Source organism: Erinaceus europaeus, chromosome 10, assembly GCF_950295315.1.
Source record: "Erinaceus europaeus chromosome 10, mEriEur2.1, whole genome shotgun sequence".
Taxonomy (NCBI): domain Eukaryota; kingdom Metazoa; phylum Chordata; class Mammalia; order Eulipotyphla; family Erinaceidae; genus Erinaceus; species Erinaceus europaeus.
The window spans coordinates 97,564,138-97,589,504 of NC_080171.1; the positions used below are offsets into that span (position 1 = coordinate 97,564,138).

At 40.8% G+C, this 25,367-nt stretch overlaps 1 protein-coding gene across 4 annotated transcripts in view; it reads right to left on the bottom strand.

Annotated features, from left to right (window-relative positions):
* Positions 1-25,150, bottom strand: part of MAPKAP1 (MAPK associated protein 1) — a 266,882-nt gene extending 241,732 nt beyond the window's left edge. For 2 of the 4 annotated variants that reach the window (XM_007539996.3, XM_007539995.3), the window contains exon 1: positions 24,892-25,149. The gene's annotated coding sequence lies outside the window, so the exon portion shown is untranslated. Of the gene's footprint in view, positions 1-24,891 lie in introns of all 4 variants that reach the window. The other 2 variants (XM_007539997.3, XM_007539999.3) reach the window with 2 other exon arrangements.
* Between the last annotated feature and the right edge of the window lie 217 nt (positions 25,151-25,367).

Below are 25,367 nucleotides of genomic sequence, written 5' to 3' on the forward strand. Positions count from 1 at the left end.
TCAACGACCCTGGGTCCATGCTCGCAGAGGGATAGAGAATGGGAAAGCTACCAGGGGAGGGGGTGGGTTATGGGGATTGGGTGTTGGGAATTGTGTGGAGTTGTACCCCTCCTACCTTATGCTTTTGTTCACTAATCCTTTCTTAAATAAAAAATTTAAAAAAAAATATGAATATCCTTTGAGCAACCCCAATTCTAGGCCATGCTATTTAGGAGATAACTATGTAAAAATGTTCATCTCATTTGGCTCACTTAACAATGGCCTTTTTTTATTTCTTTATTGGGGAATTAATGCTTTATATGCAACAGTAAATACAATAGTTTGTACATGCATAACATTTCCCAGTTTTCCATATAATAATACAACCCCCACTAGGTCCTCTGTCATCCTTTTTGGACCTGTATTCTCCCCCCCCCCACCCACCCCAACATCTTTTACTTTGGTGCAATATACCAACTCCAAACAATGGCCTTTTTGTCAATACCAGTCCACCCCATTATCTGGGGCCCTAGATAGGTAATCCTTGGATTCCCACACAGATATGATGGGAGTAGCCCTCTCTCTAGTAGATCCCTATCTCCACCATCACTGGTCATTTCCATCAGGAACATCATCTTAAGCCCTTTCATGGGTCACTTGCAGGGGCCTGAACCTGGGTCTTTGCACACTGTAACCTGTGTACTCAACCAGGTGTGCCACCACCCAGCCCCTATAAAATTTATATATATTCACCTCAGGATTATGTATAATACTGAAATATCTGAAAGTAACCAAAGTATTTACCAGGAGTGAAAATGAATATTTCATGATACATAAATATAACAGAATAACACAAAGTTGTTAAAAATACATGGAAGAGGAGGTAGAGCAGTGACTCAGTGGACAGAGCACATGACCTCCATGCCTGGGATTGAACACTGGCGTAACAATTTAAATAGGTGTTCTGGTCAGTTGGTCAGTCTCTCTCTCTCTCTCCCTCCCTGTCATTACATTTAAATAAACCAAAAACGGTCCAGGTGATGGCTCACCAGGTAGAGTGCACATGTTACCATACACAAGGACCCAAGTTCAAGTCCCAGGTCTCCACCTGCAAGAGGGAACCTTCATAAGTGGTAGACCATTGCTGCAAGTGTCTCTCTTACCTCTATCAAAAATGTAAGAAAAAAAAAAGGAGGCAAAGTAGCTACTGGGAACATTGAAGGTTCCACACCTCAGCAATAACAGCAATAACACTGTTGACCAAAAATAAACAAACAAGCACACATACATACAACTTGAAATTCCCAGTTAGTCTAAGTATTATTTTGAAAATCCCTAGCAACTCATGCAAAGTCAACTACAAAACCCATATAGAAAATGATGTTTCTTTAAATAATCCCTCATGAGCAAACGAGGCTTCCCTATACCTCTTAAGTTCTAAAGGACCTGAGAGGTACAACATGACTTAAAATGTTCACGTCTAAGCTATGGTTAAAAGGAAATTGTCTTTCCAGGTCTTTCAAAGCAGTCTACACACTCACTCTCCTTTGCCAGGCAGACTTCAGGACCCCTCACCTACAATCTGTGAAAACTTGTCTGAATAAGCAACAGCCTGAGGCTTTTCAAAGGTCTGCAAACTCCCAATCAAAAATTACTGCTTGCCCATCAATGTGTCAAATAAATGCTGGTATGTTAATTGTGTATTTATAAGATTGTTAATGGTTAGTTAATTTACCTCCCACACTATTATTGTACTTGAAATGATTTAATGTCTGCTGAGGGAGTTAACAACATGTAACAGCAGATGCGAGGTTTTTTTTTTTTACCTCTCCACACTGTACCCCGACTTCTTGCTATTAGCATAAGGCAAGTTAAACCTGACTCCTGCAGAGAATTCCCTAAGAGAAATGGGAGCATGCATCAATCTGTACAATAAGGAATGATCGTAAGTTAGATAAACATCTTTTGTTCTAACAAAAGTCTTCCATTTGTAAAACCCAATGAAGCTTTTTTTTTCCTTCTTTCTTTATTTCCTTTTGTTGCCCTTGTTGTTTTATTGTTGTAGTTATTATTGATGTTGTTGTTGGATAGGACAGAGAGAAATGGAGAGAGGAGGGGAAGACAGAGAGGGGGAGAGAAAGATAGACACCTGCAGACCTGCTTCACTGCCTGTGAAGTGACTCCCCTGCAGGTGGGGAGCCGGGGGCTCCAACCAGGATCCTTATGCCAGTCCTTGCGCTTTGCGCCATGTGCGCTTAACCCGCTGCGCTACCGCCCGACTCCCTAAGCTTTTTTTTTTTTTACTAATATTTCAACATCCTTTGAACTAGTGAAAGTTCAGAAGTCATGCTTCCTGAAATTTGAAAATAATAGAAGTGACCATTAAAATAAAATGTACTTTATTACTTCTAGATCTTTTTCTAACTCTCTCCAATTTAACTCTAAATTAAATGTTCATTTATTTTTTAGATCAGCAAAAGCTGAGCTTTTCCTCCCTTGGGGAATTAACACCTTCTCCATGTGAATATGTTTAATTTCATTAAGCAATAAACAGTAAGGCTTTACATACTTAGAATTTTCTTCCTTTTACACTTTTATTTCTATACTTTGACTATCAGTACTTATACTATATAAAAACATAAGAAAAGAGGCTTGTATCTTCTTTTAAATAATATGGAATACATTCACTAAATATCATCTGAGAGGCAGGCAATGGAAACCCTATTCAAGACAACTACCTATCTGGGAGCCAGGTGGTGGTGTAGCAGGATAAGTGCACACGTTGCCATGCACAAGAACCTGGGGTTCAGTCCCAGCTCCCCACTTGCAGGGGGAAGCTTTACAAAGGTGAAGTAGTACTGCAAGTGCTTCTCTTTCTCTTCCTCTCTACCTCCCCTCTTACCTCTCACTTTTTCTCTGTCCTAATAAAAAAGAGAAAGAGAGAGGGAGGTGGGAAGGAAGCAAAGAAAATGGCTGCCAGGAGCAGTAGACTTGTAGGGCAGGCACTAATCCTCAACAATAACCCAATAAAAAATTTTAAAATTAAAAAACTATCAGGTCAATGGGGTAAACAGCTCATTATATTTAAGTATTTTCTTCACATTTGTGAGCTACCCTCTGCCATAATCCAACTTTCTAGCCCTATTCCCAATCTGACACCCTCTTCCCAGACAATATTTTTGCCCACATCCATGTTAGTTATCAAACTCAAGCAAAAACTACAAAAGTCACGGGCACCTAGGAACATACCTAAAACAGACTTTCTTGCTTCTCTCCACCTTAAGATCCCTATTTTCATCTCTGAATGTGAGGGCGATCTGTCACCCCATTGATCGCCAGGGTTGATTCAGCTGATCTGGCTGGCTAGGCGGGTGTCCCCTTCCTGCCTCACCACTCCATGTGCGTCCCTCCCGAAGCTACGCGCTTGGTTGAAGAGGACGGTCTTCCCCTAATAGAGACCTGCTAGAACCTCCAAACAAGCTCTCAAGGTCCCTATTTTCATCTCTTGTATCCCTACTTTTTGGCTCCTGTTCATTAAACATTTTGTCCTGTTTTATATATTACAATCCTTTCAGCCACCAAGTTACAGATGCTACTATGATTCCATCCTGATTTCCCTGGGCAGATGACTTCTTCAATGTGTCCCTGAACCTCACCTCTCCCGAGCCCTACCCCTAGGGAAAGAAAGAAACAGACTGAGGTATGGATCAACATGCCAATGCTCACATGTAGTAGAGAGGCAACTACAGAAGCCAGAACTCCCACCTTCCGCACCCCAAAAAGAAGTTTGGTCCATAACCCCAGAGGGGGAGAAATGATAGTGGGAAGATGATCAGAAAGCTTTGAACTCCAACTCTATCAGAACCCAGAGAGAGAAGAAGAAAAAAGGGAGACTATTTGGAAATAGCAATAGTACATGTAGGTGTGACTTAGAAAGGAAGAGAAGGAGAGTTGGGCAGTAGTGCAGCGGGTTAAGAAGTGCAAGGACCGGCATAAGGATCCCGGTTCAAGGCCCTGCTCCCACTCTGCAGGGGAGTCCCTTCACAGGCAGTGAAGTAGGTCTGCAGGTATCTACCTTTCTCTCCCCCTCTGTCTTCCCCTCCTCTCTCCATTTCTCTCTGTCCTATCCAACAACGACATCAGTAACAACAATAACTACAACAACATAAAAAACAAGGGCAACAAAAGGGAGAAATAAATATAAAAAAGGAAAGGAAGAGAAGGCAATATCAGAAAAAATGGGCAAAATATATGTATCTATAGATAGATAGTTATAAAAATAATAACCAACTGATAGTTAATGTTATCATCACATTATTTGGTAATTGGGTTAACTTTGAAAACTCCTTTTGTTATGGTTTGCTGTACTGTACCCAGTATCTTGTATATAGCTGTGCTATTGGATGCTTCTGATCTACTTGGTCTAGGCTTTTGAGAGAGTCCGCATATCAAATACACAGCCTATATATTAAAAAGATTCAGTTTGTGTTTTGAAAAACTTCGAGACATACGATTAATTTTCCCCCTCTCGTATTAATTAGTGATTTATATGACTACATTTTACTAGGAGTGTACATAAACACCATTCCCACCACCAAAAGACTGTGACCCATCCCTCCCACCCACTCCCACCCCCCACTGGCCCAGGAAGCTGCATGTCTACCCCTCACCACAGGGTTTTTACTTTGGTGCCCTACTTACAATTTGGTCAGGTCCTGCTTTAACTATCGATTGTCTTTTTGAACCCTAAGACAGCAGGAACCTCACATCTCCACTATAGAGCCCCTACTTCCCCCAGTCCTGGAACCCTTGGATAGGGCCCACTTTCCCATATGCCTCTCCCAATCCATATCAAATAATATTGCATCTGCCGATAGCAACCTAATCAACGCAACGATTGCCACCTCAACATGCTTCACTTCAGACTGTGTCCAGAGACTTCACGTGTGGAATAACAACCCTTCAGCTTCATTACTCGGGTGAGACCTTTCCTTTCATAGTATACTCTAATGCCATCTCAGGTGGTTCACTTTCTAACAAAGTCCTAAAACCTAGATATACACCAGTTTCTGTGAGAGAGAGCATATGTTCACACGTATCCATAAACTGCTGTAAAATATATACCTGAAAGCAGAAGTACACTAGAGTTTGCAGTGAGTATCCCCCTAACACTTCCTCTCCACTATTCCAAGCTTTGGGTCCATGATTGCTCAACAATTTGTTTGGCTTTGTATGTTAACTCTCTTTTCAGCCACCAGGTTCCAGATGCCAGCAGGATGCCGGCCAGGCTTCCCTGGACTGAAGACCCTACCAATGTGTCCTAGAGCTCTGCTTCCCCAAAGACCCACCCTACTAGGGAAAGAGAGAGGCAGACTGGGAGTATGGACCGACCAGTCAATGCCCGTGTTCAGTGGGGAAGCAATTATAGAAGCCAGACCTTCCACCTTCTACAACCCACAATGACCCTGGGTCCATGCTCCCAGAGGGATAGAGTAGGAAAGCTATCAGGGTAGGGGGTGGGATATGGAGATTGGGTGTTGGGAATTGTGTGGAGTTGTACCCCTCCTATCCCATGGTTTTATCAATTAATCCTTTCTTAAATAAAAAAGAAAAAAAATAATAATAGCCAACCAATATCTGTGACCTTGGAAGAAAGTTTCAAATGGAGGAAATAGGGACACAAAACTCTAGTGGTGGGAATACTATGGAATTGTACTGTTATCTTAAAATTCTGTAAATTTTTTAATAAAATATTAATTTAAAAAATAAAAATTTTTAAATAAATTTTTAAAAAATTGTAAATCAATATTAAACCACTACAGATTAGTAGATAGCTCACTCAGTAGAACACATGCCTTACTGCACTTATGGTCCTAGGTTCAAGCCCTGGCACTACATGGAAGCACAATGAACTGTCATGAGTGGTGTAGCAGTGGTATGGTATCTTTCATCTCTCTCCCTTCCACTCTCTCCCTCTATCTTTTAATCATATTTATTACTTTTAATGATATATATATATATATATATATATATATATATATATATATATATATATATATGGAGAGAGAGAGAGAGAAAGACAAGAGGAGGAGACAGAGAGAGAGAAGACAAGATCACTGCTCAGCTCTGGTTTATGGCAGTGCTAGGGACTGAATTTAGGATCTCAGAGCCTAGGCGTGAAAGTCTTTGGCACAGTCATTATGCTTTGCCCCTAAACCCCTCTCTTTTCTTTCTAAGAAATAAAGAAAAACAAACAATGGGGGGGGGGGGCTAGGCGGCAGCACAGCAGGTTAAGCGCACACTTGCAGGGGGGTCTTTCACAAGGTGTCTGTCTTTCTCTCCCCTCTCTGTCTTCCCCTCCTCTCTCCATTTCTCTCTGTCCTATCCAACAATGACAGCAATAACAACAGCAATAATAACAACAATGATAAACAACAAGGGCAACAAAAGGAGGAAAAAATAGCCTCCAGGGGCAGTGGATTCTTAGTGCAGGCACCGAGCGCCAGCAATAACCCTGGAATTAAAAAAAAATGTGTGCCAGGGTTGGGAGATATCTCACCCGATGGAGCATACACCTTACAGTATATTTGGTTCTGGATTCTCATCCTGGCACCATGGACAGCTAGTGGAGCACTGTGGTATCTCTTATCTCTCCATCCTCTCTATTTTCTTGTTCCATCTCTCTCTCAAAAATAAAGAATGAGAAAGTTGCCTGGGTAGGCTGCTTATCAATGCTGTCATGCATGACTGAGGTGTTAGCATTACATTACAAAGAAAGAAAGACATTAAGACAATGTTTTCCAAAAGATAAGACAGTTATAGAAGGCTTTAAGAAAAGAAGGTCACATTTAGGGATGGGTAAGCTTCCGCTAGGCAGAAACAAGGGAGAGCAGTAATAGACAGCATTTACTAAGATCTATTGGATCTATTAGCTGTACAAATCATTTTCATGTAAAAACATATGTAAGCTTTACAATATTTTTTTATTTTTATATTTATATATTTATTTTCCCTTTTGTTGGCCTTGTTTTTCATTGTTGTTGTAGTTATTGTTGTTACTGATGTCACTGTTGTTGGATAGGACAGAAAGAAATGAAGAGAGGAGGGGAAGACAGAAAGGGGGAGAGAAAGATAGACACCTGCAGACCTGCCTGTGAAGCGACTCCTCTGCAGGTGGGGAGCCGGGGGCTCGAACTGGGATCTTTATGCCAGTACTTGTGGCTTTGCGCCACCTGCGCTTAACCCGCTGCGCTACTGCCTGACTCCCAGCTTTACAATATTTCTAAGAAGCATATATTATCTCCATTTTACAGATTCAAAAAATAATATTTATAAAAAATTTTGCTTAGTCAGATGGAGGAATTTTTAAATTTTTTTTACCTTTTTTATTATTATCTTTATTTAGTGGATAGAAACAGCCAGACATCAAGAGAGAAGGGGGTGACAGAGAGGGAGAGAGACAGAGAGACAGAGAGACACCTGCATCCCTGCTATCACCTACAGTTGGGGACTAGGGGCTCGAACCCGAGTCCTTGCAAATTGTAATATGTGTGCTCAACCAGGTGCACCACCACCTGGCCCCCATATGGAGGATTTTTAAAAGGCCGACGTCTTCAAAATACTTCCCAAAAAGAGGTAGGTCTGGGGCTGGGTAGTGGCACACCTGGTTGATTGCACAAGGACCTGGGTTCAAGTCCCCAGTTCCCAACTGCATGTGGGGGAGCTTCACTGCTGGTGAAGCAATGCTGCAAGTGTCTCTCTTTCTCCCTCTCTATTTCTCCTTTCCCTCTCAATTTCTTTCTGCTCTTTAAAATAAACATAAAAAAAGAGATGGATTTATTTCCCCACCCTTAAATCTGCACTCACACTGTATTTTCACTGAAAGAATGTAATGGAAATGATATGGGACTTATGAGCATCATATTAAAATGCCGTAAGAGGTCTTGAGGGGTCTACTCTAACCTTCTTTGGAAAATATTCGAATCATGGGAAGAAGCTTGAGATAAAAGACTGCACAGAAACAAGCTCAGCTGGAACCAGTATCTAACAGAGCATACAGTCACCATGTGAGAGGATCCAGGTTCAAGCCTCCAGTCCCAATTGCTGGGGGGAAGCTTCACAAGTAATGTGAAGCATTCCTGTGAGATTCGGGAATCTCACAGGATTGGAGCAGTAAAGAAAATATCTCTCTCTTACTCTTTAACTCTCCTTCTTTCCCCCTCTCTATTTCTTTTTTTGAATCCAAGAGTTTTTTATTTTTTTAATATTTATTATTTATTCCCTTTTGTTGCCCTTGTTGATTGTTGTAGTTATTATTGTTGTTGTTATTGATGTCATCACTGTTGGACAGGACAGAGAGAAATGCATGAACATGCTACCAGGAGCAGTGCATCAAGTATAGATACCAAGCCCACTAAAATTAATACTCCAGGAATATGTACCATGCTTACGTTGTGGCTTCCAGTAACCCCTGGCATATATTAGAGTTCTCATAACCCTAGTTTTAACTGGACAGTCTAATAGAAAAGTAACCTTTGGTGTTAGAAGTACCTGATTTGTAAAGATAAAATGGTACTTTGTCAGTGAACAATTTTTGTTCAATAGCTATTTCTTATGACAAGTTTGAAGAACAACTGTAATTAATCATACCAAACTACATACAAAGTTCCGCTCACAAGTTACACTAAAAGTCCTATTATTAGGAGCTATTATAAAACAATTAGTATTCACATTATGTTCTTGAAATATTGACTAGTAGATAGCAAAAGCTGTGAAATCTCCTAAGACATAGCCAGCCACTACCCCCAATTTCCAAACCTGTCAACATTTCTAGCTAGCACAAGAAATCTGCTAGTTTCATGTAATGTAGCCCTAAATTATTTTTCCAATGGGTGTTCTCTTTCTGACATAACAGATCTGATTGATAGTTGTAATAATAAACAAATAATTTTATATTTTATTTTAATATTTCAGGGGGAAAATGTTTAGTCTCATCTGGAGTAAAAAACATGAATAGGGAGTCGGGCTGTAGCGCAGCGGGTTAAGCGCAGGTGGCGCAAAGCACAAGGACCAGCATAAGGATCCCGGTTCGAACCCCGGCTCCCCGCCTGCAGGGGAGTCGCTTCACAGGCGGTGAAGCAGGTCTGCAGGTGTCTATCTTTCTCTCCTCCTCTCTGTCTTCCCCTCCCCTCTCCATTTCTCTCTGTCCTATCCAACAACGACAACAACAATAATAACTACAACAATAGAACAACAAGGGCAACAAAAGGGAATAAATAAAATAAATATTAAAAAAAACCTTAAAAAAAAAAAAAAAAAAACATGAATAATAGCAAAGATACCAGATAGCTTCTCACTATGAAATTACCAGTATAGGAACTGAAACCATAAATAACACTCAACTGCCTACCTGATACTCATTCACTGATTTTATTAATTTGGCTAATGTGATGATAACATTAACTATCGATTGTCTTTTTGAACCCGTAAGACAGCAGGAACCTCACATCTCCACTATAGAGCCTATATTTCCCCCAGTCCTAGAACCTTAGGATAGGGCCCACTTTCCCACATGCCTCTCCCAATCCATATCAAATAATATTGCATCTGCCAATCGCAACCTAATCAACACAACGATTGCCACCTCAACATGCTTCAGCTCAGACTGTGTCCAGAGACTTCACGTGTGGAATGACAACCCTTCAGCTTCATTATTCGGGTGAGACCTTTCCTTTCATAGTATTCTCTAATTCCATCCCTTTCTAATTCCATCACTTTCTAACAAAGACCCAAAACCTAGATATACACCAGTTTCTGTGAGAGAGAGCATATGTTCACACATATCCATTAACTACTGCAAAATATATACCTGAAAGCAGAAGTACACTAGAGTTTGCAGTGAGTACCCCCCTAACACTTCCTCTCCACTATTCCAAGCTTTGGGTCCATGATTGCTCAACAATTTGTTTGGCTTCGTATGTTAACTCTCTTTTCAGCCACCAGGTTCCAGATGCCAGCAGGATGCCGGCCAGGCTTCCCTGGACTGAAGACCCCACCAATGTGTCCTGGAGCTCAGCTTCCCCAGAGACACACCCTACTAGGGAAAGAGAGAGGCAGACTGGGAGTACGGACCGACCAGTCAACGCCTGTGTTCAGCGGGGAAGCAATTACAGAAGCCAGACCTTCTACCCTCTGCAACCCACAATGACCCTGGGTCCATGCTCCCAGAGAGATAGAGAATGGGAAAGCTATCAGGGGAGGGGATGGAATATAGAGATTGGGTAGTGGGAATTGTGTGGAGTTGCACCCCTCTTATCCTATGGTTTTGTTAATTTATCTTTTCTTAATAAAAAATAAAATAAATAAATAAAGACAGCATGCGAAACACACACACACATACACACTACACACACACACACACACACACAAAGAAATGCTTTAACAATTTAAAAAAAAATTTGGCAAGTGTTTGTCAGGTACAAACTATGTCCCAGGAACTACAGAGATAACCCAGCTTGTCACACATGGTAGAGTGTGCACTCCACCAGATGAACTACCTCCCAGCCCCAATAAGTGTGCCGTTTTACATCACTAACTCTGTCATCATTCTTTGTGTAGCAACAGAAACAAAAACACACAGTGCAGGAAAACAAGCCTGAACCCCTGCACTTTCACACATTCTGGGTTCTCTATAGCCCAGTTTCACTCACCTGCTTCTCTCCAGCATATTTCACCTAGCACTACTCTGAAATTGGTTCAGTCTTTGCTAAAACTTCCTTTGTTTGAAATATAATCTTCTCCTCCAATGCAAACCTTATTCTTCTAAGTCCAACTCAAACATCTCATCTTTTGTGGACCTTTCTTCAATTTCACAGGTACAAACTACTTTAAAAGTATTTTAGGGCAGTAGCGCAGTGGACTGAGTACACATGGCGTCAAGTGCAAGGACCAGCTTAAGAATCCTGGTTCGAGCCCCCAATTTCCCACCTGCAGGGGGTTCACTTCACAAGTGGTGAAGCAGGTCTGCAGGTGTCTATCTTTCTCTCCCCCTCTCTGTCTTTCCCATCTCTCTCCATTTCTCTCTGTCCTAGCCAACAACAATGACTTTGACAACAACAATAACTACAACAATATGGCAACAAAAAGGGAATAAATAAATATTTTAAATATATATTTTTTAAAAAGCATTTTACTTTTACTTTCAATGCAGTTAATTGTATGAGTATTGTTTTTAAGGGAGCAACAATTTAAATTTTTTTTTACTGAATTCCAGATTTAGGTGTATGATTACTCTATCAAGGTTTAAATCTCTCTCCCCCCTTAAGAGTTGTACAGGTGAGGAAGACAGGAATCTTCAGAACACCTTAAAATAGTAATGTTGTGGTTGAAATGCAGCGGTTCTCAATTGGATGACAATTTTTATACCCCAGAGTACATTTGGCAACGGACATTTCAGGTATGCAACAGGGGCGGGTACTATCAGTATCCAGCGTGTAGTTTGGAGAGATGCTACCACACACCTCACAATGTATAGGACAGTACCCACAGAATTACATCCCCCCAAAATGTCAGTGTTGAAACACCCAGCAGTGTGTTGTGTGAAGCCAATAAATTTATGTAATTTCCAGTTCCCACACTCCCAGGAACAATTTTATTCACACTGAGACTGAACTATAGAACTTTGCTACTAAAATGTATGCTCTAATACTCTAAAATACTAAACAAAATTCAACTCCTGGTACCTATAAACCAAAAATGTAAACAACCCTAATTAGAACAAAAGCCCAAATTACTACTGTAAAGACAAATTGCATGCTCTCAAATTTATCCCTTGATCTGAAAACCCTGACTACTCTTCCTCACCTGGCTACTTCCTAATCAAGTTCATTTCAATGCTTTTTTCTTTAGGAAATCTCTGTAATGAATTCCATACACCAAGTTAGCTGCTCCTTCCTTTGTGCACTGCACTGTGTAACTACTTCCCCCAAACACTGTGTAACTACTTCTCCCAAACAGTTCGTCTAGATCACTGCCTTCTAAATTAAAAACAAAATATTTCAACTTATTCATTCCACAAATATTTAATGAATGCCTATTATGTGCCAGGTCCTGCTCCATATGCAGAAAGTACAGAAAAAGAAAGAAAATCCTGCTCTCATGGAGTTCCCATTCTAATGAGGGGAAACAATATAAGAGGAAATAATTAGATAAGTATAAACATACTAGACCAGAAAGATCCCATTACATGTTTATTGTTTCACTGTACCATCTATTCAGCCTGTAAGGCAAGAGGTACGGAAATCCCTTTCTCTACAAAGGTTTTAGTAGTATCAAGATATAGGAGGGGACAATAGCAAGGGTCTCATGCCTGAGGCTCCAAGGTTCAGGTTCAATCCCCAACACCACCATCAGCCAAGGTTTTGAATATATATATATATTATATATATATATGATGAAACAGTTCACCTGCACAGTGTGCTGCTCTGCCATGATGTGTGACCCAGGTGTGAGACCAGCCATTGAAGGAAGTTTTGATACTGTGGTCTATTTCATCCTTTCTGTCTATTTCAAAAAAAAAAAAAAAAAGATAATAGGGCAGCCAAGGAATGCACATGTTGCCACACAAACAGACCTAAATTCAAGCACCTGGTTCCCACCTGCAGGAGGGAAGCTTCAGGAATGGTGAAGCAGGTGTCTCTCTTTCTCTCTATCTCCCCCACTCCTCAAAATTTCTCTGTCCTAACAAATAAATGAAGGGGTGGAGCGGGGGTAAAATGGCCACCAGGAACGGCAGCTGCATAGTGCAGGCACAGCAATAATCCTGGTGAAAATAAATAAATAAATAAATAAATAAATAAATAAATAAATAAAACATACATAGGCATCAGGCAGGGGAAATGGCTCAGGGGGTAAATCAAAGGACTTGCATGTCTGAGTAGCCCAATTCGATTCCTAGTGCTGCGCAAACTAGAATGATATGTTCTCTCACTTTCACCGGTCTGTCTGTCTCTTCTGAAATGCTCTATGTCATATGAAATACAGAGGGTCAGACATAAAGCTCACCAGGTAGGGCATGTGCCTTGCCATGTGCACATCCCAAGTTCAAGCCCTGGTACCAAATGGGAGGTGCTATAGTATCAGAGGAAGTGCTATGGTATCTCTCTCTCCCTCTCTCTCTCCTATTTTTTCTCTCTCTGAATTAAAAAAGGGGGGGCTAGAGCAGTGAAATCATGAATGAATTTAGGAAACAGTTAAGGAGCTGGGCAGCAGCGCACCCAGTTAAACACACACATTATCACACACAAGGACGTGGGTTTGAGCCTCTACTAGCCACCTGCAGGGGGGGAAATACTTCACCAACGGTAGGTGTCTATCCTTCTCTCTCATCTCCCTTCTCAATAGAAGTAAAAGGAAAAAGGAAAGAGCAGCAGCCAAGAGCGGTTAACCCTGGTGGGAAGGAGGAAGGGAAGGAAGGGAAAGCAGACATATTTTCATACTTGAAATTAGAAAGCATAGCGGGACTAGTATAGAATACACAGATTCTGGGGGTCAAGCTGTAGCACAACAGATTAAGTGCACATGGCATGAAACTCAAGGACCGTTGGAGCCCCCTGGCTCCCCACCTGCAGAGGGGGTCGATTCACAAGCTGTGAAGCAGGTCTGCAGGTGTCTATCTTTCTCTCCCCCTCTCTGTCTTCCCCTCCTCTTTCCATTTCTCTCTGTCCTATCTGGCAACAACATCAATAACAACAATAATAATAACCACAACAATGATAAAAACAAGGGCAACAAAAAGGAAAATAAATAAATATTTTTAAAAAGAATACACAGATTCTTAATTATAACATTTTACACATGAAACTTATATACTACAAACCAACACCATCTTAATAAACATATACTTAAATAAATTAAAATGGGATTCATCACTTATTTTTAAACCACAAACTAGAATGTCAAGATTAAGTCCTTGGCTCCTCTTTTTTTACTTTCATTTCTTTCTTCTTTTTCTTTGATCACTGCTAGGGCTTCACCACTCTGGGCCAATATATATTTTAGATAGAAAGAGACAGAGGAAGAGAGGGCAAGCTGAAGGTTCCCCAAGTGCAATAGGAACAGTGCTCAAACCTAGGCTGCGGAAATAGCAAAGCAGGCTCTCTCTTAAGTGAGCTATCTTGCAGTTCTCTGTTCTTTCTACAAAAACTACAGCCTGTGCATCCTCGTCTATCTTCATATCTTCTTCTCTTTATAACCTAAGCCAAGCCACCTCTTTTTTTTTTTAATTTTTTATTTAAGAAAGGATTAATGAACAAAAACATAAGGTAGGAGGGGTACAACTCCACACAATTCCCACCACCCAATCTCCATAACCCACCCCCTCCCATGATAGCTTTCCCATTCTCTATCCCTCTGGGAGCATGGACCCAGGGTCCTTGTGGGTTGCAGAAGGTAGAAGGTCTGGCTTCTGTAATTGCTTCCCCGCTGAACATGGGCGTTGACTGGTCGGTCCATACTCCCAGTCTGTCTCTCTCTTTCCCTAGTAAGGCGTGTCTCTGGGGAAGCTGAGCTCCAGGACACATTGGTGGGGTCTTCAATCCAGGGAAGCCTGGCCGGCATCCTGCTGGCATCTGGAACCTGGTGATTGAAAAAAGAGTTAACATACGAAGCCAAACAATTTGTTGAGCAATCATGGATCCCAAGCTTGGAATAGTGGAGAGGAGGAAGTGTTAGGGAGGTACTCACTGTAAACTCTAGTGTACTTCTGCTTTCAGGTATATATTTTGCAGTAGTTTATGGATACGTGTGCACATAAGCTCTCTCTCACAGAAACTGGTGTATATCTAGGTTATGGGACTTTGGCTTCCTGGGCCAGTGGCGGGTGGGAGTGGGCGGGAGGGATGGGTCACAGTCCTTTGGTGGTGGGAATGGTGTTTATGTACACTCCTAGCAAAATGTAGACATATAAATCAGTAGTTAATTAATATGAGAGGGGGAAAATCAATTGTATGTCTCAAAGTTTCTCAAAACACAAACTGAATCTTTTTAATATATAGGCTGTGTATTTGATATGCGGACTCTCTCAAAAGCCTAGACCAAGTAGATTAGAAGCATCCAATAGCACAGCTATATACAAGATACTGGATACTGTACAGCAAACCATAACAAAGGGACTTTTCAAAGTTAACCCAATTAACAAATAATGTGATGATAACATTAACTATCGATTGTCTTTTTGAACCCTAAGACAGCAGGAACCTCACATCTCCACTATAGAGCCCCTACTTCCCCCAGTCCTGGAACCCTTGGATAGCCCACTTTCCCATATGCATCTCCCAATCCAAACCAAATAATATTGCATCCGCCGATCACAACCTAACCAACGCAACGATTGCCACCTCAACATGCTTCACCTCAGACTGTGTCCGGAGACTTCACGTGTGGAATGACAACCCTTCAGCTTCATTACTCGGGTGAGGCCAAGCCACCTCTTACCAAGGCAATAAGCAACTGTATATGAACTTGTCTAAAATCCTCTATAGAATTCTGAAACTCTTTAATGTAAATATTCTAAATATTACTCGTTTCTGCAGTTCCATCTCCACCTGTCAACACCCATGTTCAGCAGGGAAGCAATTACAGAAGCCAGACCTTCCACCTTCTGCATCCCACAATGATCTTGGGTCCATACTCCCAGAGGGTTAAAGAATAGGAAAGCTATCAGGGGATAGCTTATATCCCCTCGGATGGGATACGGAGTTCTGGTAGTGGGAACTGTATGGAGTTGTACCCCTCTTATCCTATGGTTTAGTCAATGTCTCCTTTTTATAAATAAATAAATGAAAGGAAGAAAGTAAGAAAGAGAGAAGAGTACTCCCCTGTGGTGCCAGGGGCTTGAGCCTGACTCTTCCTATGTAGTGAAGTGTGTGCTCTACCAGGTTCACTATATTCCAGCCTCTTGCTATTTCTTTTGACTCTTGCCATATTTAATTTCTATTTTCTTCAAGCCTTTAAAAAGCCTTTTTATCTAAAATAATTTTCTGTTCTTCTACATGGCACAGACATCATTTTCTTATTCATTCTTCACAACCCAATTCAGGTATCCACTTGTCCCAGGAAGGTTTGACCTTGTCAAGTCCAGAGTCTAGCCCCCTGCCTACATACTTACCTATAATTTTTTTCTCATTAATTTGATGCTTCTCAAATCAGGATGCACTTCTCAAACTAGGCAGTACTTGCCACTAACAGACTGCAAGTCCCATGAGAGCAGGGTCTATGCCTATAGCTTTCACTGTTCAATTCTCAGACATATAATTAGTGCTTAATATAACTTTAGAAAATACTGTCCAAATAAATGATTACAAATTAAGCAAAAAGCTTACCTGAGTGGAAGAGTTTATATATAACACTTCCTTCATATAAGGTATCTTAATATTTTTAATTTGAGTAATAGTTAATAGATATAAGTAAATGAAATTTTTATATAAAATTAAGAGAAAGAATTTATGTATGCATGCATTTTCTAAGCTTTGAAATCTAATATCAAGTAAAATCTAAAGAAACTAACTTACTCCCTCAGTGGGAATGATATTTCTTTTTTCCCCTCCAGCGTTATCACAGGGGCTCAGTGCCAGCACTATAAATCCACTGCTCCTGGAGGCCATTTTTCCCATTTTTGTTGCCCTTGTTGTTATTGCTGTTGTTGTTGTTGGATAGGATAGCGAGAAATTGAGAGAGGAAGGGAAGACAGAGGAGAGAAAGATAGACACCTGCAGACCTGCTTCACCGCTTGTGAAGCGACCCCCAGCAGGTGGGGAGCCAGGGGCTTGAACAGGGATCCTTATGCCGGTCCTTGCTCTACAGCACCATGTGTGCTTAACCCGCTGCACCACCCAGCTCCCACGAATGATGTTTTTAACATTGTTCTAAAGCATTTAATCGCCTTGAAAGAAAAATCAGAAAAAAATTGCAAACATTATAGTCAAATCATGCACTGGAGTGAAAATAGATGGAAATGCTTTTCCCTACAATTTCCCCCCACCAAACAAACAAACAAACAAAAATGTTAGATACACAATAGAAATACTACTGACTCCAAATAGCTCACAAAGTACAGGTTAGTATGAAGTACTTCAAATTCATAAGCACTCAGAACTGTAAAAACTGAGAAGAAAATGTTCTAAGCACAGACAGAAGGCACAAATGAAATAAATGCTGATACATGATTACTATCTAAGGAAGTTTATACTGAGAACTACAGGTACTTATTTGGAAACTGTTAACCAAGCTTCAGTTTCTGAACTATATTCAAAATATTTAACATATTTTTATAACTCTCAATTAGAAATGATAGGGATTTGTTTGCCTAATTTAGGATGTGCAAATGTCTATTTCAGACTTAGTTTTGTACTCTGGACCTTTTATACCAGCAATCTGAATTCATAGCACATGTTTGATACTGACGGAAATGCGAGCTATACTAAGTCAGAAATTTTATTATGTTTTTGGGGATGTGACTACCCTTTAATTCTGTTCACATTTTGGCTTAGCAATTTTAATCTAGTGATCAAAGTTTCATTTGCTTGTAAACAAACGGTTTCTCAGATAAATGAATTGTCCCACATCAGGATCTTAAGCAAATAAACAAGTAAAAAAAAAAAAAAGGCAGAGATTATAAATTAGGGCAGACAAATCTGTATCTAGCCCCACGCTGGTAAAGAGCATTCTATCAATATAGTGAAATGCTAATCTCCTAATTAACAACCTAATTAGGTAATTATGGCTTTGCAGAGGGATATGCCGAAATGAAATATGACAACATGGTCACCTCTTTATATGGCACCTGTGGGCCTTTTCAGCTGTCATTGCAAAGAGTGCAATATCAATTTGAACAGATGACAAAGTGCTGTCATTTTTCATTCTGATAATATACAGAATGCCTTGGACAGAAACAGTTTACAGGAAAAAAAAAACCTTGCCTAGTATTTTCTTAATTTTAAACATGCTCAAATACTTCATTAAATTTTTTTGCATGCTTTTTATATTGCAAACAGAACAACTGCATGCACGCTAAAACAAAACAAAACCTAACAAAAAAACCTAACATCATCACATTTAACTGTACATGCTAAAATTACTGCAATTTCAATTATACAATAATTAGACAACAGTAAAAGGCACTGAGTCATCATGAGTCATTCATCATATTCTGAATACTGTTAGTAGGAAAATTAAAATTCAAGCAAACTTTTATTTTTTCTACAAAAAAAAAAAAACCTGAGGCAGCCAGTCACGCATAACTTTCCATACCAATAAAGCACTTTTCAATATAAAAGCATTCAATGCACACAAAAGCTCTACATACTAATGACCTGTCTCATGCATAGTAAGTATACTTTTGAAAAAAATTTAAATTATCTTTATTTATCGGATAGAGACAGCCAGAAATCGAAAGGGTAGGGGGAGCTAGAGAGGGAAAAAAAGACACCTGCAACACTGCTTTACCACTTGCAAAGCTTTCCCCGTGCAGGTGGGGACTGGGGACTTGAACCTGGGTCCTTGAGCATTGTAACATGTGCACTCAACCAGGGGGCCACCACCCAATAAGTATATTCTTAAGGAAAGACAGAGCTGTCACAGGGCTACTTAATGTCCCACTGGTCACTGAAGAGGTGGTGATAAAACTGGGACACATCCCAGCTCCCCACCTGAAGGGGAGTCACTTCACAGGTGGTGACGCAGGTCTGCAGGTGTCTGTCTTTCTCTTCCCCTCTGTCTTCCCCTCCCCTCTCCATTTCTCTCTGTCCTATCCAACAACGACAACATCAGTAATAACTACAACAATAAAACAACAAGGGCAACAAAAGGGAAAATAAATAAATATTTTTAAAAAATTTTAAAAACTGGGACACAAGTATCACCAATATAAATATGATTCTTCCTTCATGATATTGTCTTAAATTATATTTTGGGGAAGAAAACAAAATCTAGCCTAGTAACCTCACCATCATTTATGGTTAAGATACACAAAATCATATACTAAGATAAAATAACTGGGGTGCAAACTAATTTGAAAATGTAACCTATTTGTGCCTTCAGGTCACTTTCACTAGAGATACTTTTAAACAAAATGTTGACAGGTTTTACTCATGTTTCTTAATGCCCAGTTTAAACTAAAATGATTTTATTTTGCCTCCAGGGTTATTGCTGGGGCTCGGTGCCAGCAGTATGATTCCACTGCTCCTGGAGGCCATTTTTCCCATTTTGTTGGCCTTGGGTTTGGATCAATAAATCCTCTTGTGAAAAGCAGGTACCAAAATTTCAGTAACCAGGTAAATCAGAGTTTTTAATTGGGTAATCTAGGAGTGTAAACAGCCCACAAATGTGCTTTTGGTCTATATAATAATGCATTAACTTGAAATGTTTTGTTTTGCCATTAGACCTTTTCAGGGGCTTTGACTCTGTTTGATTCCACTGCTCCCAGCAGACTCCTTTTTCTCTATTTTTTCCAGATAGTGAAAACAGAAAAATGATAAAGAAACAGAGAGAGTAGAGACACCACAACACTGTTCCATCACTCATGAAGCTTCCTCTTTGCATGACGCTTCCATGTAAAGGCTGGGGGCTCAAACACACATCTTCACACACAGCAAAGTGTGCACTCCACCAGGTCACATACCCCCTGCCCTAAGTGGACATTCTTTCTCTACCCCTAACCCCCATACACACACATACACACCACACACACACACTTTTTTCTTCCCCTTGTCATTACCAGGGCTTCACCACTCTGGGCACTCTTTCAGATAAAGAAAGGGAGACAAAAGGAGCAGGAAAGACATCACAGCACTGAAATTTCCTCCACTGTGATAGGGAACAGGTATGAACATAGGTTGCAGGCTTGCACAGCAACCATACTATCCAGGTGAGCTATTTTGCTGGCCCTAAAAGGAAAATTTTAACTAAATCTTTAAAATCCAGATATCCAATATCTCTTGAAAGGAAAAATCAGGAAATGGAGGGACACTTTGCCCAATACCTGATGCAGCAATAAGCAACTAAGTCAGAGCAGCAACTGCTACCTTTATTCTGCCCTCCAGGTCACCGTGTCTAGTCTTTTTTTTTTTTTTTTTTTTTTTGTCTCCAAGGTTACTGCTGGGGCTCAGTGCCTACACTGCTCCTGGAGGTCACTTGTTCCCCTCTTGTTGCCCTTGTTTTTTATCGTTGTTGTTATTATTATTGTTGTCATTGCTGTCGTTGTTGGATAGGACAGAGAAAAATCGAGAGAGATGTGAAGACAGAGATAGGGAGAGAAAGATAAGACACCTGCAGACCTGCTTCACCATTTGTGAAGCAGGTTGGGAGCCGAGGGCTTGAACCAGGATCCCTATGTCGGTCCTTGCGCTTTGCACCTTGTGTACTTAACCCGCTCTGCCCCTCTTGCCCACTCTTTATGTGGCATCATGGACATCTGAACTAGAACTCCCTGAGGTTAGATGCTCTAAAGAGAACTGAGTAATAAATAGTTGCTTTGATTTTTGTATTCTTAATGTGGTGCTGGAAAAATGAACCCAGGGTCTCACACATGTACAATACCACTGAGCCACCTGTCTTCTCAGCCTCATTTTCATTATGTATTTGAGGGCTGAGGAGGAAGACAGACCTCTAGAGAGAGGAGAACAGAGAGAGGAGAAAACACCAATACACTACCCCACCACTCATGAGTTCCATTAGTTCGGTTCATGGTACTCCATGTAGTGCTGGGGATCAAACCCATGGCTTCAAGTATGATAAGGTGCATTTTACCCACTGAGCCATCTTTCTGTCCCAAGATAATAAATATGTTTATTCCTTTATAGGCTAATTTTTTCCTGCCATTATCATACTTGAGCTGTGACACTTTTGCATAACATACTTAGCCACTAAACATTAGACCACTCCTGCATTAAATGGGGTAATATCACCTTTCTGATAAAATCAAGAAGAGTAAAGGAAATAAGATTTTAAAAATCTAACAATGATGAAAATATACCCAGTCAATTACTTTAAAATTAACACAAGCTGAAATGTTTTGTCTTTAAAGTCAATACTTCTCAAAAATTTCAAATTCACAGAAAATATAAGGTGGTCAAAACTCATCCTTGAAAGAGTAATATAATGTGACAAAATTTCTTGTCATATAATCATTCAGTCTATTGCTATGTCTTTATCAGTAAGGTCTATACAAGTTATAGAAATAATAGTCAACCCATGTCTGTGACCTTGGGAGGACCACTGCAATTTCCAATGGAGGGAATGGGGACAGAGAACTCTGGTGGTAGAAACAGTGTGAAATTGTATCCCTGTTATCTGGTAATTTTTTTTTTTAATAGCACAGAGGGAAATGGAGAGAGGAGGGAAAGACAGAGAGGGTAAGAGAAAGATAGACACCTGCAGACCTGCTTCACTGCTTGTGAAGCGACCTGCGTGCAGGTGGGGAGCCGGAGCCCGAACCCCAATCCTTTTGCAAATCATTGCGCTTCATACTATGTGCACTTAACCCAGTGTACCATAGCCTGGCCCCCTTATCTTGTAATTTTGTAAATCAATATTAAATCATTAAAAAAAATAATAATTAAAAAAGAAAAAACAGTCTTGTCTGCTAATTACAGCACAAATCCTGTGGCACTTGGGTCATCAGTGCAGAAGTCAGACATAGTAGCTAAATAAACAGATATCTTCACTGGTCATCTTAAGATCCTATATGTCTGTCAAAAAGTGAAGCACATTCAAGGAGCTGCTAAGAAAGTAAAACTGACATTCCCTGAATCTACTCTTTTCGGAATTTTGCTCTTTCAGAAGCATCTGCTATTGTAACCTTGGTGTTTTACTCTTTTGATAGTATTTGGCCCTATGAATTAGGACAAACATCACACAGTCTTTATTTTCAGTCATAATAAAAATATGTCATTAAAAATTTCATATAGAAGACACTAAACAAATTGTTCCAATAAAGTGTATATAAGTGGTGAATGGGGGGAGGGTCTATATATGAGGATAACATTTTTCAAGCAAATTCTCTTAGCCTGGTATAGAGAAATCTCCGGAACCACATTAGTTTCTAATGTCTTTAATTATAAGTCAACAAATAAAACAAGCCCTAAAAACATAACACATTTCTTTTAACATAAGATTAGGTAATGAATTCTGAGTGTGGAAACCACCATCATACCTCATTATCCCTGTTACCTAGCATAGCAATAAGAATACCAAAACAATGGCTTAAATACTAGCACTTCTCTGCAATCTCTCCAGAGGGTCCACATTGCAAAGAAACATGGTATAGTACTGATGAGTGGGGAGATCAAAGTCTAGCAAATAATCCCCCTCTACGCACAATTTCACAAATGCAACAAATTTATTTAACCTATGTTTCAGTTTCTTCCCCTGCAAAACCAGTTGCTAATAGCACTTCCCCTACAAAAGTGAGATAATGCATTTACTTGCCAGACAAATGGCAAGTGGTAAGTCCTCACTAAGTGTTCCCTGCTCTGTACTCCAGAATTCAGTGTTGGGGATGCTGTAGTAGAACCTGCAGTACTTTACTACAGTTCACCTGCACATCTCCCCTCTCAGGAATCTCAACATCCTCAGTATAAGGATTTGATTTTACTCCTCTCCACATGACTAGGGTCTAACATTTTGCCTGACACCACTAAATAAGTCAAAGTATTTATTAACTGAAAAAGTTATATGCAGAAACTGGAACCTACCACTTCTTGCCTGGTACGCAAGCTCTCTCATTCAGTCTAATCCCTAGTAAGCCTCAAACTATATCCTCCAGGTAAACTAACTAAAAGAAGCAACAGCTTGTTCACTGAGGGAGATCTATCTTCTAACACCATGCAACAAGCATTGTAACTCACGGCTATTATTGCGGGAGCTATTACCACATATCAGGTCCTTTATGCATCCTGTGCATTAAATAGGCAAGGCACAGCACTCCCTACAATCAGTATTATCCTCCACCCCAACCTCTACTGGAAGAAAATAATGCTTAGCAATCAGTAAACTTGACAGAGGCCACAAAACTACAAACAGGAAGGACCAGGGATTGAATTCAGAGCTCACAGTTATTTGCTACAGAATGTCTTCTCCACTCATATTTAAATTTGAACTGATATAATACGTCCTTGTCTTGAAAACCAGTTCTTCTCTATATTTAAACTCTCTGTACTATTCATTTTGACATCCACATTCTTCTCCTCTATAGTTGTTTCAATATGTACTACATGCATAAAGAGAGCAATGAGGTGTGAGGAAGAAGGCAAGTCACATAATGGAAAAAGCACAGATGCAGGCGTCAGATAGACCTAGGTATGAATTCTGGCACTGTCTCACACCAGCTGTGTCATTTATCCTGAGGCTTCCTAATCTATCAAGCAAGAAAAAAACTATGTATGATACTCAGTACATAGTAAACCAAGTTTTAGTCAGCCCCACATTATGAAGCTTTCACTGGCCACAGCACTCCTTCAAAGTTAATGGCCCCCTCTCATCTATGCTACCACTGTATTACTAAATTGAACTGCCTAAGGCAAAAACAGAATCTTATTCATCTACATTGTCTAGCATTGTCAGTAAATGTTTGCTAAATGAAACAACTGTAGATACAATAGTTAATATTTATAAAATTCTAGAAAATGCTGAATACATTTCCAGCTGGGGTTGTCCCAAAGTGATTATGAGAAGCCAACTTTAGCAGAGTTTGGGTAACATCTCAATAAATGGAAAAAAGAATGAGAAACACAAAGAATGTACTACAAAAAAATCAGTGGACATATGAAAGCAGAAAGATGACTGGAGATCTTAATTATTTAGAGTAATGGATCAGGGTCAGCTGAATAAAGATGGAGACCTTTCAAGTAGAGCTGAAAAGCTACAGTGGGGCCAGATAAGAATGTACAGTGGAAATTGAGGGGAGTCTGGTATACATTCATTGACAATATGCATGAGCATAAAAAAAATGAATGGGAAAGAAGCTATCAGAATGCTTCACAAGCCTCAGCAACTTTGCAAGTGTGTAAGCTGAACAAGATGCAAACAACTATGTGTTTTGTCCAGAAATCTTTCAGTGTTTACTAAGCATCTTTTGTGGCCTCACAGAATCTGAGGACTGAAACGTCGTGCCTCCTTCTCACAAGCTAGTGGGTATTTTAATCGGGACCGTTTTGCTTGCCAAAAACAGAATGTGAACGACGACTTCGTTTTAACTTGTGTGTGTTAACACCGTCTCCATCTGACTGTTCACCCCTAGGGAAGTTTTTGGAATTTGCTGTTTTTGGTTTATAACATGCCAAAATGCCAGATACTGTGAGAGGCTTCAAAAATGACTTGCGTTCATGTAGAATCAATGCTTAGCCGATTTGTGATTTAACCTTTGGGTCTCGGAAGACTTTTTGCCACTCCCACTAACAAAACGCTGAAATGGAAGTTTCAGCAGCACTCTGGCTAGAAAACAGTCTGCAAAGTTGTTTACCTCTTTAGTGTAAACCGGTGCTAGGAAACATGGGCTACGCAAGCAATGCTTTAAAAACTTAATGTTCATGTTACGAGGATTAGGACACCCAGATGTCGCCGACACATGGCCAGAAACTGCCGCAGCCACCGCACACTCCACCAGCCCCCAACACCGCTAGGTCCACTAGCTTGTCCTCCCCCAAAATCACGCATCCATGTGTCAGGCGCTCCGCTTTGACCCTTTCTCAGTTCTGAACAGATCAGGTAACAGATGCTCACAGGAGATTCTGCGCAGGGGCCTGACAAACTGCCCACTGGGTAACCTGGAGGGTGGTGGAGTGAAGGGAGCCGCCAGAGTCCTGGGGGCAGCTGTCGGGTGAGGGAGCGAGGGAGCGAGCGGCGGTGGACACCCTTTACCTGAAGCTGCTGCCACACTACTGGCCGGGTCGGCCCCGGGGCACGTTCCTGAGAAGAGGGCCCGGTTACCCCGCGCCTCCCGGACCCCAATCCCGAGCTTCTCACTCTCGGGATCCTCAGGGATTGATGTTCCTCCCGGCCGGCTCAGTGGCCGCTTTCCTGGTTCGCCCTCATTTTTCTTAACTCTCAGCCGCCGCCAGGCAGCAAGGCAGCAGCCCTATTGCCCCAAGCCGCACCACGACCCGGAACCACACCCAGCGCACCGGAAGTCCGTGACCGGAGAGGGGACGCAAGCTGGGGACGTAGTGCGCAAGTCCTACTACTGGGAACCGGAGCAAACCCTTCCGAAAGGGCGGAGCCGGACTAGGCATTGCGCATGCGCGTCACTTGCCTGATCCCTGCTAAAAGCTAGGTCAGAGATTTTCTGAGCCTGGTTACATGTCAGTCACTTGGCTACCATGGACAGAAACCACTGT